General features: G+C 42.6%; 1 protein-coding gene across 8 annotated transcripts in view; it reads right to left on the reverse strand.

Moving 5' to 3' along the window:
• AKAP13 (A-kinase anchoring protein 13) overlaps positions 1–14,218 on the reverse strand; it is a 209,474-nt gene that overhangs the window by 170,840 nt on the left and 24,416 nt on the right. The gene's annotated exons all lie outside the window — the stretch shown is intronic.

Genomic DNA, 14,218 nt, shown 5'->3' on the forward strand with positions numbered 1-14,218 from the left:
TTAATCAAGAGTTACAACCAGTAACCCAACTAGCACTGGGATGACTTCACTGCCAGCTGCTAGGCATCCTCAAAAAAAAAAAAACAAAAACAAATTACATGAAGCTACCGTCACTTACCAAACCCTACTGCAGGTACACCAGGCTATTGGGCAACTTTGCTGACGTACCTGCCAGCACATCAGGGACTTATTCCCCAACCATCTCCCGAAGCAAAGGATCTTTATTTACAGCAGTGACGACAGTTTTCCCCTGACAGAACACCCTCCCCCTCCTCACCTACCCCAAGCAGGTACAGCTTTTTGTTCAGTGAAGGAAAAGTAAGAAGTCAAAGCCAACTAATTGTCAGGACACACCCTCCTCCCAGTGCACCTGTAAATGACCACTTGTGCAACAGCACCTGAATGTCAACAGGGCAGTGGGCACTACCCAGACACCAACACAGCAATCAAGCAAAGGCACTACCCAAATTTCCACGTGCAGGTAGGGTTTTCAAGTGCCTATCTACCTATCTACACCTATGCAAGTGGTGAGTCACCTCCAGCAAACCCAGCCTCACACTGTTGCTATCTCCTCTTTCCCGTACTCCTGCAACAGTGGCTAATCTCCCAGTCAGACATTGCCTGCCTTCTTCAGGACTTGACTGTCATTCAGCAGAGCACTGAACAGGGTTAGCTGGTAACAAAACAAAAATAAAAAACTTAATGAAAAGTAATCAAAACCCCCTGACAGGTTTTCCAATTTACACTTCATTAATTACAGCTAAGGGCACATGCACTTTTTTCACAGCATGTTTAGGATTAGAAAGAGTTAAGCCATGGAAAGCAGTGACATGCTGATACCAATTTAACTTTTGTGTGTTCTATGCATAAATAATAAGAAATAATATGCTTTAGATAAATGAAAAGGTTCTGGCATTTCTACAAACAGAAAATAGAGACAGCAGAATTTAATGTCTGCCCAGCAATCTAAACAAAGGGGTTTAGATGAAGAAAAGTATTCTGAGAAATTCACCACACATTCCCTGATCCATTCAATTTTCTTCCTTGCAATTTCAAATAACCATTCTCACCCCCCCCCCACCCCACCCCAAAACAAAAATACAAGGCATGCAAGCCTACAGCACATGCATTTAGCACTAGAGGTTGCTAGAGATCACAGACAACCCACCAGATCCCAAGTGGTCAGTACCACATGTGGAAAAAAATGCTCCTTCACTGAGAGTCACAGCCTCACAGAAAATCTCAGCCTTTTGATCTTAGATCATCCTGGGAAACCTGACACTGATCAGTGCAGGGAAGACACAGCAAAATTTTAGAGGTGCTCTTCTACAGGTCGCTGCCAAGCCTCCTCTGGTGAGGAATTTCATCTCTAGTAGGGTTTCAACAATTGCAAGCCCCAAACAGTTGCCACTAGGAGGTTTTGCTCACCCCTGAGTTGCCACCAGCCATACATCTGCTTGCTGGACCAAGGGTCAGCCAGGTCGACACCCAGGTTCCTTTTGACACATCATTTTTCTGCTGGAGCAGACTCCCCAGTGTGGGAGAAGGAGTCTGAGCACTGGGACATCCCAAGGAAAGCCTTGTGCCTGTCCCCCTCCAGCATCCCTGTGTGCTTGGAGAGCAACCAGGCTTTCCCCAGGGACCTACAGGAAGGGCTCTTCACTGAGCTCTAAATTCCTCAGGGCAAGGCTCTTTCTGACATCTGAATTCTTAGGGGTGATGCAAGAGGAAGAGATCACCTGAGAGCTTCAGGTGGAAGAAGGACAGCCAGCAGAAGCTGATTAATTCCTAAGCAACACAGATCTTCCCATGCAAAACTCCAGATAGGCCATGAGCTGGGGGTATGCATGTGATTAGGGAGGAATGGCAAAGGTGGGGACAATCACAGCAACAGAGAAAAACGAAGTTTTTCCAGTTTCCAGAGAAGATAAACATCTACCTACTGAATTTTATTTATTTGAGGGTGAGAGGTAGTTTCTTTTCTTTTTTGAGATGACATTAGGGTCAAAAGCAAGCATTAGGATCGTTCAAGTCCTATTGCTTCTGTTAAAGGCTGAAGAATTTCACCTTCACATTCCTCTCAAGCCCATGACTCCAGGATTAGGCCCATTTCTAAAACGCTTACAGGAGAAATTCAAAGTTGGAAACCAAGCCAAATTACCCCAAGGGATTTGCCTTCAGTAACTTTTCCACAGCTTGAACTACAGCTGTTTTCCTTTACAAATTCCACCTCTCAACTGCCAGAGCACCAGGAGAGGAAAGTAGCAAAGTGCTATGGTTGGAAACAAAAGCTCAACATGGAGATGCAGCAAAAGATCAAATCCTGTTCTGCTGCAAGCAAGACTCTGACCACTAACACACTGATTTGGTTCCTGCTGTGCAAGAACACTTGAGTTTGGACTTTCTTTTTCATCCTCAAGAATGAAATTATGAGCCAACCAGGACTAAAAGGTTTCTCTGCACCACTAGAACAAGCAAATAATTTCTCTGACCTATTTAAAAATAAAACATGAGTTTCCACTGGAAGTAAAAAGCAAGTTCTTTATTCAAATCTAGCATGTCCCACCTGACCACGGTTTTGAAGCATCTATGCCAGCCTCAACCATTCCTTAAGCAACTGAGGAAATGAAATGCAAAACACTAAACAATGTGGAGGGTCAGATTTAAACCAACAAAGACAAGGAAATTGCAAGTTAAGCTTCTTGCTCTGCCCTTGATTCACCTTGTTTTGTTCAGCTATTGCTTTGTTCCCAGACCCTTCCTCCCTCCCAATGCCAAGAGCAACAGGACACAGAAAACAGCATGGTCTAAACATAGGTGGCATTCCCTCCTATCCATGTATTTTTAAAATGTCACCCAAAATCCCAACACAAGCACATTTAGTTTCTTTCTTCAGGAGCCTTGCTGGAAATAATTGTTGCAGCACTGCTTGGCTGGAGGTCCAGATGTGCCCCTTCCTTGTGGTGATGGGGACATTCTCTGGCCAACATCTCCAACACAAGGGGTTGCAGCAGCAGGACAAACCTCATATTCCACTAGCTTGCACAAAGAACAATAAAATGTGAATGATATTTATATTCCCAAGAAGAAAGATCACAATCTGTAGAGGGGAAAAAGAAGCAATGCTGAAACTCTGGCAAGCCAATGTCTTTCTAAAGTAGAACAAAATGCAACCTTTAAAATAAAGGCCTCCAAGATGGTAATTTTTCTTCACCAACAGCACGTACTGTTTGCAGCCATAGTCTGTGTTTGCAACACTTCAGTAATGGATTAAAGAAGTTTCATAAGCTTGTAAAGAGAAGTACTTCAAAATTTAGGCAGTAAGAAAGCATATACATTACATAAAAGGCAAAACATAGGCTAAATATCAAGTGCTGTTACAAATTTGGGAAGACTAAAAGCACATTTTATTTTCCATACTCTATGGGAAGGATCCAACATAGGACACGACTGCTTAATTGGGAAAAATGCACACGGCTCAAAGCTGTCTTCTGATCAGATGCAAAGGATGATTATCACAGGGCTTCTACAGAGGGTTCTAAAGAAGGGCCACACAACCAACCCACCACTGTATTTTAAAGAGATTCACAGTACTGCTCCATTTCTTCCATTGTCCTTCAATAGGACAAATCTTTCTCATGGCATAATGTAAAACTAAAACCTTACATGAAAGACAAGAGCACCAGTTTGGAGACTGAAGATGTGCAAAACATGCTGGTGAACTCCTTGGGAAGCATAACACAAGGAATAAAGTCCACTTCAAGGATCCATCAGGTCTCTGTTTTGCTTTTGTTTTCTCAGTGGAATATATTTGCCAAAAGGATTTCTCAATGCTTTCCAGCTGCAATTCAAACCCTCTCCCCTACAACTGGACCTTATTCTTCCAGGAATATCTCACAGTTCAGTCACTGGTAACAGGTCTTCCACCACAAACCAAGGAGATGTCTTTTATTAGCAGTGCTATTTCCACAAGCACACAGGGTGTTAACAAGCACCACATGCATAGGGATGAGGAGATGGAGGAAGTTCATAAAAAGTTTGCTCACTATGAAAATCATCTTCAACTTCCCACGAGTATGGTTCCACAAACACTTGCAGTAAGGCAGGTTGTATTATTCTCTTCTCTCTTGCCCAATAGTTGCTATTATTGGATCTGGCAAAGCAGCATGTGACTGAAAAATGTAGCTGCATTTTTGGCTCAGAAGCCTCTGCAAGAGCCTTTGAGTCATGAACCAAAAGGCCCATAAAAAAAGCAAAAGAGAAGAATGCAGATTCAGTTTTCTTTTCCTTGTAAGCATGTCTCTACTGCATAGTCCTGATGCACATAAACGACAAAACCAGGAATCATTTTGAAGTCCCTTTAGTCAGGTAAATTGGCCTCCCTCTGCCTGAGGCCACTTGACATAGAAACAGAATGGAAAGACTGTCACTGACCACAGAGTGTCTGAGCCACACAACAGAGCACGTGCCCAGATGTGCCTCTGAGCTATGCTTTTCTACAAGTCTAGAGTAATGGAGGGGGTTTTCGTGGTTTGGGTTATTTTTGTAGAACTTCTCCCAAGAAGCTCAGCCTTATGCTTTGGGAATGAGGCTGAGCTTCTTGGAAGAAATTCTACAAATTTCTTCCACAATGCTGCCTTGTAGTAAACATTCCTCATCCTCCTGTTGCACTGCATATAAAGTTTATAATACAACAATTTGTCTAAAATGTGTCAAATTGCTCTGAGTACCTAACTTATAATTTACCGTGTTCATTACTCTCACCTCTCATGCCTGATCAAATGTTACAACCTTTTTCCTTTTTTCAAATGAAAACATTCAAAAAGCACCCCCTTTCCCAGACTGCTGGGAGTGTGTATCACAAACACAAGGCAGAAGGGAGCGTGAGAGCAATCTGGACTGTGGACTACAGAAGAATGTCTCAGGATTTCTCTTTATCACCAGCTCATGGATTCTGTCAGCAAGAAGCTGTTCCCACACTACTTCATGTCTTCTGCCTGCAAGCAGCAGCCCAGCTCCAAGCCAGCTGAACAAAAGCAGACTGGAGGAGAGCAATGGAAGGGGAAAACAAGGCACCAAGAATAACCCTTTAGTCAGGATAGACAACACAGGTCCACTGAAGTTCCCATCCCCTGAAGAGGTTTTGTGTGGGGTGGAGAGGACATAACAGGAATGAACACTAAAGGTGCACAGAGGCAAAACTGCACAATGCTGCTCATGCACCTACCAAAAATGCTGGTTCTCCTCAGTTCAGCTGCTGCATTAACCACCTTACAAAAATGATCCTTTATGTCTTATATTCTTCCAAAAAAAAGTTGAAAGCCAGCAGTTTGTGTTTCTTCCCATTTAAAATGGGTCCCATCAGCACCCTAGCTCTCACACTAGCATCACTCCTGTTGAAAACCAGCTTTGATCATTGCTGTTGGCCTCATAAACTTAGTCCACATCAGCACCCATGATGATTAACCAGCAAAATATGCACATGTCTTGCCTCTCAGGTACACTGTGTTCCTAGGGAAACATTGTTGTTAAAAGACAATGGAAAGCAGAGGTGAGGACTGGAAGGAAAGGTCCCTAAGGCAGATAAAAAATCCTTAAGTGACTTTTGATAGAGAATTTTCCAGTCCTTTCTGAACTGGAGTGACAGGAGGAAAAACCCCTAAGTATCATCCTTACCCCTTCAGAGGGCAAGGAGTGGAACATGAGCAACAAGAGGAAAGTTTCTCAAAGGTCAACAAACGCATCATGGCTTAAATGGAAATGATGAGCATCCAGGTTGTTGGTGTTCAGATAACAGTCACGTGCAGTAGGATTGAGCAAGCTGTTCAACTCATGTAAAGAATTCAAAGAGTTTGCTCAAACACAGCAAAGAAATATGGGTATAACCCAACACAGACACAAGCACAGAAGGAATGTACCTCAGAAAAGCACTGGTGTCATCAAGTTTGTTTTGTAATTTTTGCTCAGTTTGAGGACCCAACTCTGTCCGGCCTCCAGTGAGGGCCACTCACTTTTGCTTCACATGAAGAGATTCCCCTCTCCAACTCATCACTCTCCTAAAAGTACTGCTAGAGAAAGGTATGAAGGCTCATGTTGGATATTTGGGTCTGAGGTCTTTTTCAGCAGCAGAATCTCTCCATTCCCCCATGAAAAGGCAACTCCCAGCAAATTAATTCCAACTCCACCACCCTCCTGTATTGCATTACAGAGCTTTGCTACTCCTGTGCATTCCAAGTCATGGACAAAGTCAGGAACCCCCACCAATGCTCAACCAGCCGTGCTTGGGTTGGTTAGCTATTATAACACCACAGTACCTAAAACTCTGTGCCAGGCAGCCTACCAACATCACTGAGAAACACTGCTGTGTCTTGAAAGACATTATAATCTTTGCCAATGTTCTTTACTACTCCTCAGGAAATGACAGGCTCATTTTTCAGAGCGGTAAATTCCAATAAATTCTTCTTAAACTGGATGGAAATCTGAAAGTTTAACAGACCTAATAAATTGTATTATCTGTATTACTAAGCCAGCCTTACACAAACAAATACGTCTAAGTCAAGACTTGAATCTGCAAATCTTCCTCCATGTGAATAGAAGCTCGGGCTTTAGTGGGGCTACTCCCATCAAGGAAAGAGGGGTCTTCTCTTTTTACACTATGTAAACCATGGGAAGTTAATTCCTCCCACACAAAGCTCTCACACAATCCCTGCTGCATCTTGCTCCTGGCTCGAAAGTTGAATATTCATTTCCACACAGCTTCAAAAGGTGTACACTCTTCAGCATCTGTCAGGCACTTTTTTCTTTTATAAAATGAGAAATGTACTGTTGAATTGAAAGAAGTTTGGATGGGTTTTTTTGCATTCCTTTGTAACAACAAGATTTATGTCCTTTGCAATTAAAAAAATTACAGTCCAAAAGCATTGCTAAAACCTTTAAAGGACTATATTTAGGGACCAACCTGGAAGATGACTCCTTACCACAATCTCCAACACTAATAATTCTTTCCAGCCTAGGGCTCTAGGTAATGATTGTGCATCAAGGTCATGTTCTTGCCTGGACAAGTTTATTTGCTGTATGTTTTTAGTAACATACAGACCACACATCTTAGAAAGTCACTGCAGCACAGAAGCATAAATGCTCACAGTAGTCAGGAAAGAACACCAACTTTTCCAGTATTACCCATAAAAGTCTGCAAACATCATCCTGCATCACTATTAGTGCCTAAAAAAATCTACACCCTATCTATATGCCTGCAAGAGGATTTCTCACGTGGCATCACTTATCACAAAAAAAAGGGGACAATGCACACAAGGGTCACATTTGCACACATCTTACTTATCTACTCTATAGGGCCTGATCTTTAAAGTTGCTCAAATGGCTCCAAGACTGTACATTAAAGCAGGAAAGTCACCAAATAACACCAGCGACCTCCCAACACACTGTCCAACCTTGAGATGATGAACATCTTGTTTATTTCTTTCTCCAGGGCTTGGGAAGAAGATGGGAGAGACAGCAAACTGCAGCAGATGCAGAGCCCGCTTTCGTGATTTCACTGGAGAGGGGACAGGTCACATCACAAATCAACTCTGTCTTAGGAGGCCACATTGATAAATGTCACTCCAGAGCCTCCAAGTGAGTGACACTTCAACTGTTCCATGGTGCAATCTGATGATAAGTTCAGCAAAAACTACAGATGCAATTAATTCGCAGGAACACCAGTAAGCAAGCTTTATGGTTCTTAGGTTCATCCCTTTTTCTTTCATCTTTATATGTTTAATTTAATGTACCAACTTATGCACAAGCTTTTCAACCTGTGCAGTATAGAGACCAATGGTCAAGCTTCATAGACACTTTGATAAATTGCCAGTAACTTATGCCTTCAAGTATCTGATGTTTAATTAAAAAACAAGAATTAAGACAAATTGGTTAGTCAGACCATGGTCAGCTGATGTAAAGGAACTACAATCTTAACAGATTTTCCTTATTGCATTACAAGGCTTGACTACTTTATTTCATTATGTGCAGAGGTCATGACAGAGCCAGCACTCAAATAAAAATTGTTCCAAGTCACTAAATGTATCCCAGGTTCTTGTAATTCCTCACGGAAATAAAGAGCAGCAAATGTTTATCCCTCTGTTTTCCCCAGCATTACTGGTTTACGTTCCTGTAGCTGAGGCAACCACACCAGGCCAAGCAGCTTTCAGCCCTTCAGAAAGATTAACTTCTTAAACAGGCACAAACAGCCAAGTTCAGCTCCAGCCAGCCAAGGTGAGTAGCAGACACACAGCTCACAGACCTGAGCACAGCACAGGAGACCACGTGATGACCTCCTCGCTGAGATCATCCCCCCTCTAAAACTCCACTCATGGCAAGGTCAGCTCTTAAGTTTTAAATTACCCCAGGTTTGATTTGTTTGCAAAATGTCATTCCTTGCTGAACAAAATTCTGGAAAAAATGAAGTAAGGAAGAAAGAAGGTGGTAATGACTGCCTGGAAAGAAGAGGGAAAGGAGCACGGCAACAAGTGCAAAAGGCATCCAGAAGAAAATTTTATGGCTGACAACGTTCATGACACCTCACAGCAATGCCAGGACCCAGGAATACTTTAAATTTGCAAAAAAATGCCAACTTTCCAAGTCCTGCTGCACAGTGAACACCGCAATGACAACAGGAATTCAAGTCTAAATCTTCCAATAGACTGCAACTCCAGAACTCCCAGGAATGCTGGGCACAACTGAGCATAAATAAAAACAACTCTTAGCTTTGTAACACATACATCAGTTGAACAAGAGCTAACCAAGTCTAACTAAAACTGTACAACCAACTTCCTCATTCCCTTTCTTCCTCTCCCATCCCTGGGAAAAGATGTGAAATACAAGTTATTGCTGCAGTAGGCAAACATTAATAGTGACTGAAACCACTTAACCATCTATTCTTCTTTCCCTTCCCCTCATTTTTATTTTAAGAAAACCCACAGAATCCCTCTCCGCTCCCCAAGAAGGGCACCAGCATAACAGAATTTTTCATCCTTTGCTAGTTTGAGTACAGACCCAATTTAAGATTAAATGCAACTCAACATACACTTTATTTCAAGCCATAAATATCCAAAGTTAATAGATGCTGAGAGAATTGGCTGACAGGACAAGACAAAAAGAAAAACTAAATTCTTCCATACCATCCATGCCACAAGCTCACTGCACAGAGGTAATGGCAAGGAGCTGAACCTGAGTACGTGGCAATTGATGGGGACTACTCACTCATATTTTTCATGGATCTCCCAAACACTTCAGATTTCACAAGAAAAATCCTGTGTCCCACAACTCAGCTCTACTCCTTTTCACTTAGCTCAGAGTGTAACTGATGGTAGGAGCCTGATCAAATTCCTTGCTTTATCCACGCTTGAATTAAAGCCTTGCCTCAGCAGACCAAGTTACACGAGCTTTCCCTTTTTCAGAGCATGCCAGCCATTAGTGCTGGTGCCAGCACTGCAGGTAACACCAGCAAGTCCCTGGGAGCTTCAGTTTTGTTCCAAAGAGATTTCATCTCTTGGTGAAGCAGTTGGGATTTTTGCATCTCTTTTTAGATGCCCCAGTGCTCTGTTTTCATGTGCCAATAACATACTCTTGAAAAATCCAGCCTACTGTGATCTGGGAAATGGGAATTTCTTCAAATAACTAAACAAATCATATCCTCATGGATGGGTTTCAGCTCTCTAGTACTGATGAATATCAAAGAAAAGTTTCAAATAGAGGGTCAGATAGAGGCAATGCAACTGCCTCTCAAAGGCAGCAGTTGCTATTACAGCATGATTGTGCAGAAGTAGCACTGCCCCTGGCCACAAAAGCCACATCAGCTCCAAGTGAACCTTCCCCCAGCTCTCCTGGAGAAGCACCTTCTCACTGTGTCCCTGCCACAGGGAGCACCTGCACAGATATCCATCTGCAGCCCCAGTCCAAGCCTGGCTGCTGCCCTTGAACTCTTCTTCAGCTCCATGGATCCCTGTGACCACCACAGGGAGAACAGCAGCTAAGGCTCACCCAACTCCTCTCTGGGGAAGCAAATCAAAGTCCAAACAGTTTTGCTAAAGGGCACCTGCCAAACCTCTGTGCAGGGCCTGGGAAAGAGACAAGGAAGGAAACAGCAGAAGGAAGATTTCGTTTGCTGCCAGGAACCAGAGCCCAACCTCATGGGTGTGGGGAAGAGCATTTCTGGAACAGGCCATGGGGTGACAATAACCTTCAAAGGGGCTTCTATGGAAGAGATCGTTGAATGGTTTGAGTCAGAAGAGACCCTTAAAAAACACCTAGTTCAACTTCCCAGCTGTGGGAAGGAACATCTATCCCTAGATCTGGTTGCTCCAAGCGCCCTCTACCCTGACTTTGAACACTTGTGGAGAAGAATTGCTTGCTTCTCAAAGGACAGACTCACAAATCTGTGACAGGAAAGTGGGCAAGTAAAAGGCTGATGGCTTGGGTCTAATGGGAGGAGTGAGCAAACAAGGAGAGAACTGGGTCAGGAGGAACCTGTGTGACTCAGCTAAGCACTCGTGCAGCAGGAGCATGGAAATGTGGAAATCTCCACGTTTAAGAGCGTGCACACGCAAATGCAATATTTTACAATCCTACAGCACTTTTAAAGTGCTCCAAGCACTTCATAATTGTTAATTAAGCAACAGTACTCACAAATCAGAAGCATAGGACTGAGATATAACTATGTCAATTTTTAACAGTACGACAGCTATCATGGTTTAACCCCAGGCAACAGCTCAGACCCACACAGCCACTCATTCACTCTGCACCAGTGTGATGGGGGAGAGAACTGGAACAGCAGAAGTGAGGAAATGCATGCATTGAGTTTAAAAACAGGTTCACAGGTAAAGCACAAGCTGCACACAAGCAAAGCAATACAAGGATTTCATTCCCCAGTTCCCATGGTCAGGCAGGTGTTTAGCCATCTCCAAGAAAGCAAGGCTCCATCACATGATGATGATATCGGAAGACAAACACCATCTCTCTGAACATCCTCCTCCTCCTCTTCCCCCAGCTCTACACATTGACCATGGCTCCATATGGTCTGGAATAGCCCTTGGACCATCTGAGGTCAGCTGTCCCACCTGCATCCCCTCTCAATTCCTTGTGCCCCAGTCCTGCTCAGAGGTGGGATGGGTGAGAAGCAGAAAAGGCCTTGGCTGTGTGTAAACTCTGCTCAGCAGTACCCAAAACATCCCTGGAGTTATCAACAGTTTCCAGAGCAAATCAAAACCACAGCCCCATATTAGCTACTATACAAAAAATTAACTCTACTCCAGCCAAAACCCAGGCAGTAACTTAGGGAATAAAAGCTGCTTTTAAGCAGTAACATACCCCCAACTCCTCCCGCCTTGCAGAGCCCGGGCTGTGTCCCACAGCCAGGCAGCACAGCACTCTCTGAAAGAGGCTGGTGTTGAGGATCTGAACCCAGACTGCTGTTTCATGAGGATCTGAACCCAGACTGCTGTTTCATGAGGATCTGAACCCAGACTGCTGTTTCATGAGGATCTGAACCCAGACTCCTGTTTCAGAGCGTGCCCCGACGCCTCGCGCCCCGGCAGCGATCGGATCCCGCTGCAGCCCGCTCCCTGAGCCATGCCTTGATCGCCGGCCAAGCCCCATGCAGAGGTAATCTTACCAAAGTAACACCACTATGTGCCTGTAAATTGTGATTTTGTGCTTGACTGGTGTTATCTGCCTCCTCTTGCACTTTGGCTGCGCAAATAATCTTCAGCAATTTCATCTTAAAGCTCGTGTTTTACCGTACTGAGTTCCTTTAAAGTGTATTTTTTTAAAATTTGCTTTTATTAGTTCAACCCCATTTGCCAAGTTTCAACAGACGACTTCTTTCTCAGCTGCCTAATTTCAAATTCACCTTTACATATAGCTTACAAGGGGGCAAAAAGTCATCACAAGTAAGTGGGATGTGATGCTTAACATCAAGGCTTATGCAAATATACTTTAACAGTATCAATTGAGGGTCAAGAATCATGAATTCACTCTTCCACATGGGAGAATTAGAAAGAAAAAGGATGAATCCTAGCCAAAACTTGGAAATATGTATACTCCTGATTAATACAGGCTACTAGGAAAAAGCAGATGTGAAGTCACACCTTGTTTTATTCAAGGGAAAAGCCAAAGTGTACAAGAGCCAAAAAGAACTTACTCTATGCAGTGGCAGACTCTGAAATACAGCAATATTACTCCTTCAACATTAATAAAACATGTTGTATACAGAGCTTTTTTCTTTTCAGTCCTTGAAACCCTGCCAAGTCATAAGCTTTTTATGGGAACATTGAAATGAATGTTGATCAGAGCCATACCCATAAGAGTTTTAAATTTTACCACCACTTAGAGGCGAGGGCTTCCCCCCAGTCCCTCACGCATCTGCAAATCTGTACATTTTTGAAAAGCCTGATGAACTAAAAAATCTCACACACCCTCCATCTATGAAGATACTGAATTCCCTCTTGGATTACCAGGCCTTGAAAGGATTGTGAACTCCTCCACCCTCTAAAATGAAGTTCCTGAAAGGCAAAATTTTACATTTTATATACAAAAAATAATAGCTACTTGATAAGTGAAATTAGAGCACCAGACGTCACCTCATTACCAGGAACACTATATTCTTTTCCCCATTCCTTCCCATATTCATCAGCATCTGTTTTTTTCCAAGGCCTAAGCTTTATTTTTCAAAAAGTTAACACTGGCTCATAAAAACACAATTAATTTGGAAGTACAAGGCTCCTGGCACTCAGACAAGTAGTTGATCATTCAGTTGTCACATCTAATGTTATAGAGCTTCAACTGAGTTGGAAAACTTTATAAAATAAGGGGCTTCTTCCTATCTAATTAACACAGCAATGAAATTTAACAGTCTGGCATAGAAATTTCTTTCCAGCATTATGTTTTTGAAATAACTCATCTACTCCCACAGTCTACAAGACCTTTTACAACACACTAAACAGTAATTTACCCTTTCCAGCTTAAAGACTTCAATTTGGAATCCTCTGTATCAAACCAACCAGGGCAGCAAAGATGCTGCACCACAAGACTGCACAAACATCTACTTACCCTACATGCTTCTACATCTATTCTGTAAATGTAGCACTAAAATCTGTGTCCATTACAATATTTATCCATTTTATCACTGACATAAATTTAAAAAGTTTTAATTAGGTGCACAATGCTTAAATTTAACAGGAAAACGGACAAAAAGTGCACAGGCTACATCCAAGTAGGTCTGTCCTTCAGGTCCCTGGGCTGGGAACTTGTGTTGTTTGTATACTATCTTGATTTATGTTTATTTAAATAATGCCAAATATTAGTTTTAAATTTACAGTGATTGCTTTATAAGATGTCTCAAATCCTATCAGGATAAAGAGCTTACACTAAACAAAACAGTTTGTTTATACTAGTAATGCATCTCATAGGAAATACTTAAAATCCCACATGTTCAAAGCAGGACAAAATTACAGCCCATCTTTCCACAGAGGGTTGCTGTCTCCTACTACCAAGAGCCAGGACCACATGCAGATCACAAGGCCTTAAAGGTCCAATCAGGAGAGGCTGGTCTGCAGAACTTCAGTAAAGCTGAAAGTGAGTTTTAATGCTACCTTAAAATAACCATCCACACATGCAAACCAATTACTGGTGCAGGTACTTCAGTGTGAAAGCAAAGGCAGAGCAACACCTTGTCCTTCTCTGAAGTACACTAAATATTTACACATTCCCATAAAGATGCCTCTGCATATCCAAGTCTTGTATTTTTCACTCTGGAACTGTGCTTGTACAAGGACTAGCAGAGCAAAACCCTCCTCTACAGCTGATGCTTTTTTGTGCTGGGATCACAAATTGATAGCGGATGAGATAGATACTTAAAATCATGGATCCTTAGTGAAATCTCCTCAGGACACTTTTCAGCCTCTGATGTCCAGTGACTACACAAATTTTCTCCTCTATCTATAGACTGAAAAAATATTCCTCCAGTTTGTACACAAACGACAGCAGGTCAGTTTTGAAGGGAAAGAAGGAGAAAGGCAGCACTCAAAACTCTAAGGATTATTTATGAACAAGCTGAAGCCTTATAAACTTGGCTGTTGAAGAAAGACAATCCTCTCTAGCTTATGCCAAGTGGGTCAGACAGAGGAAGAACCTCAGCAGTCTTCAAAGTCAAAGCAGATGGGGAAGT

The sequence above is a fragment of the Haemorhous mexicanus genome, chromosome 13 (assembly GCF_027477595.1).
Source record: "Haemorhous mexicanus isolate bHaeMex1 chromosome 13, bHaeMex1.pri, whole genome shotgun sequence".
Classification (NCBI taxonomy): Eukaryota; Metazoa; Chordata; class Aves; order Passeriformes; family Fringillidae; genus Haemorhous; species Haemorhous mexicanus.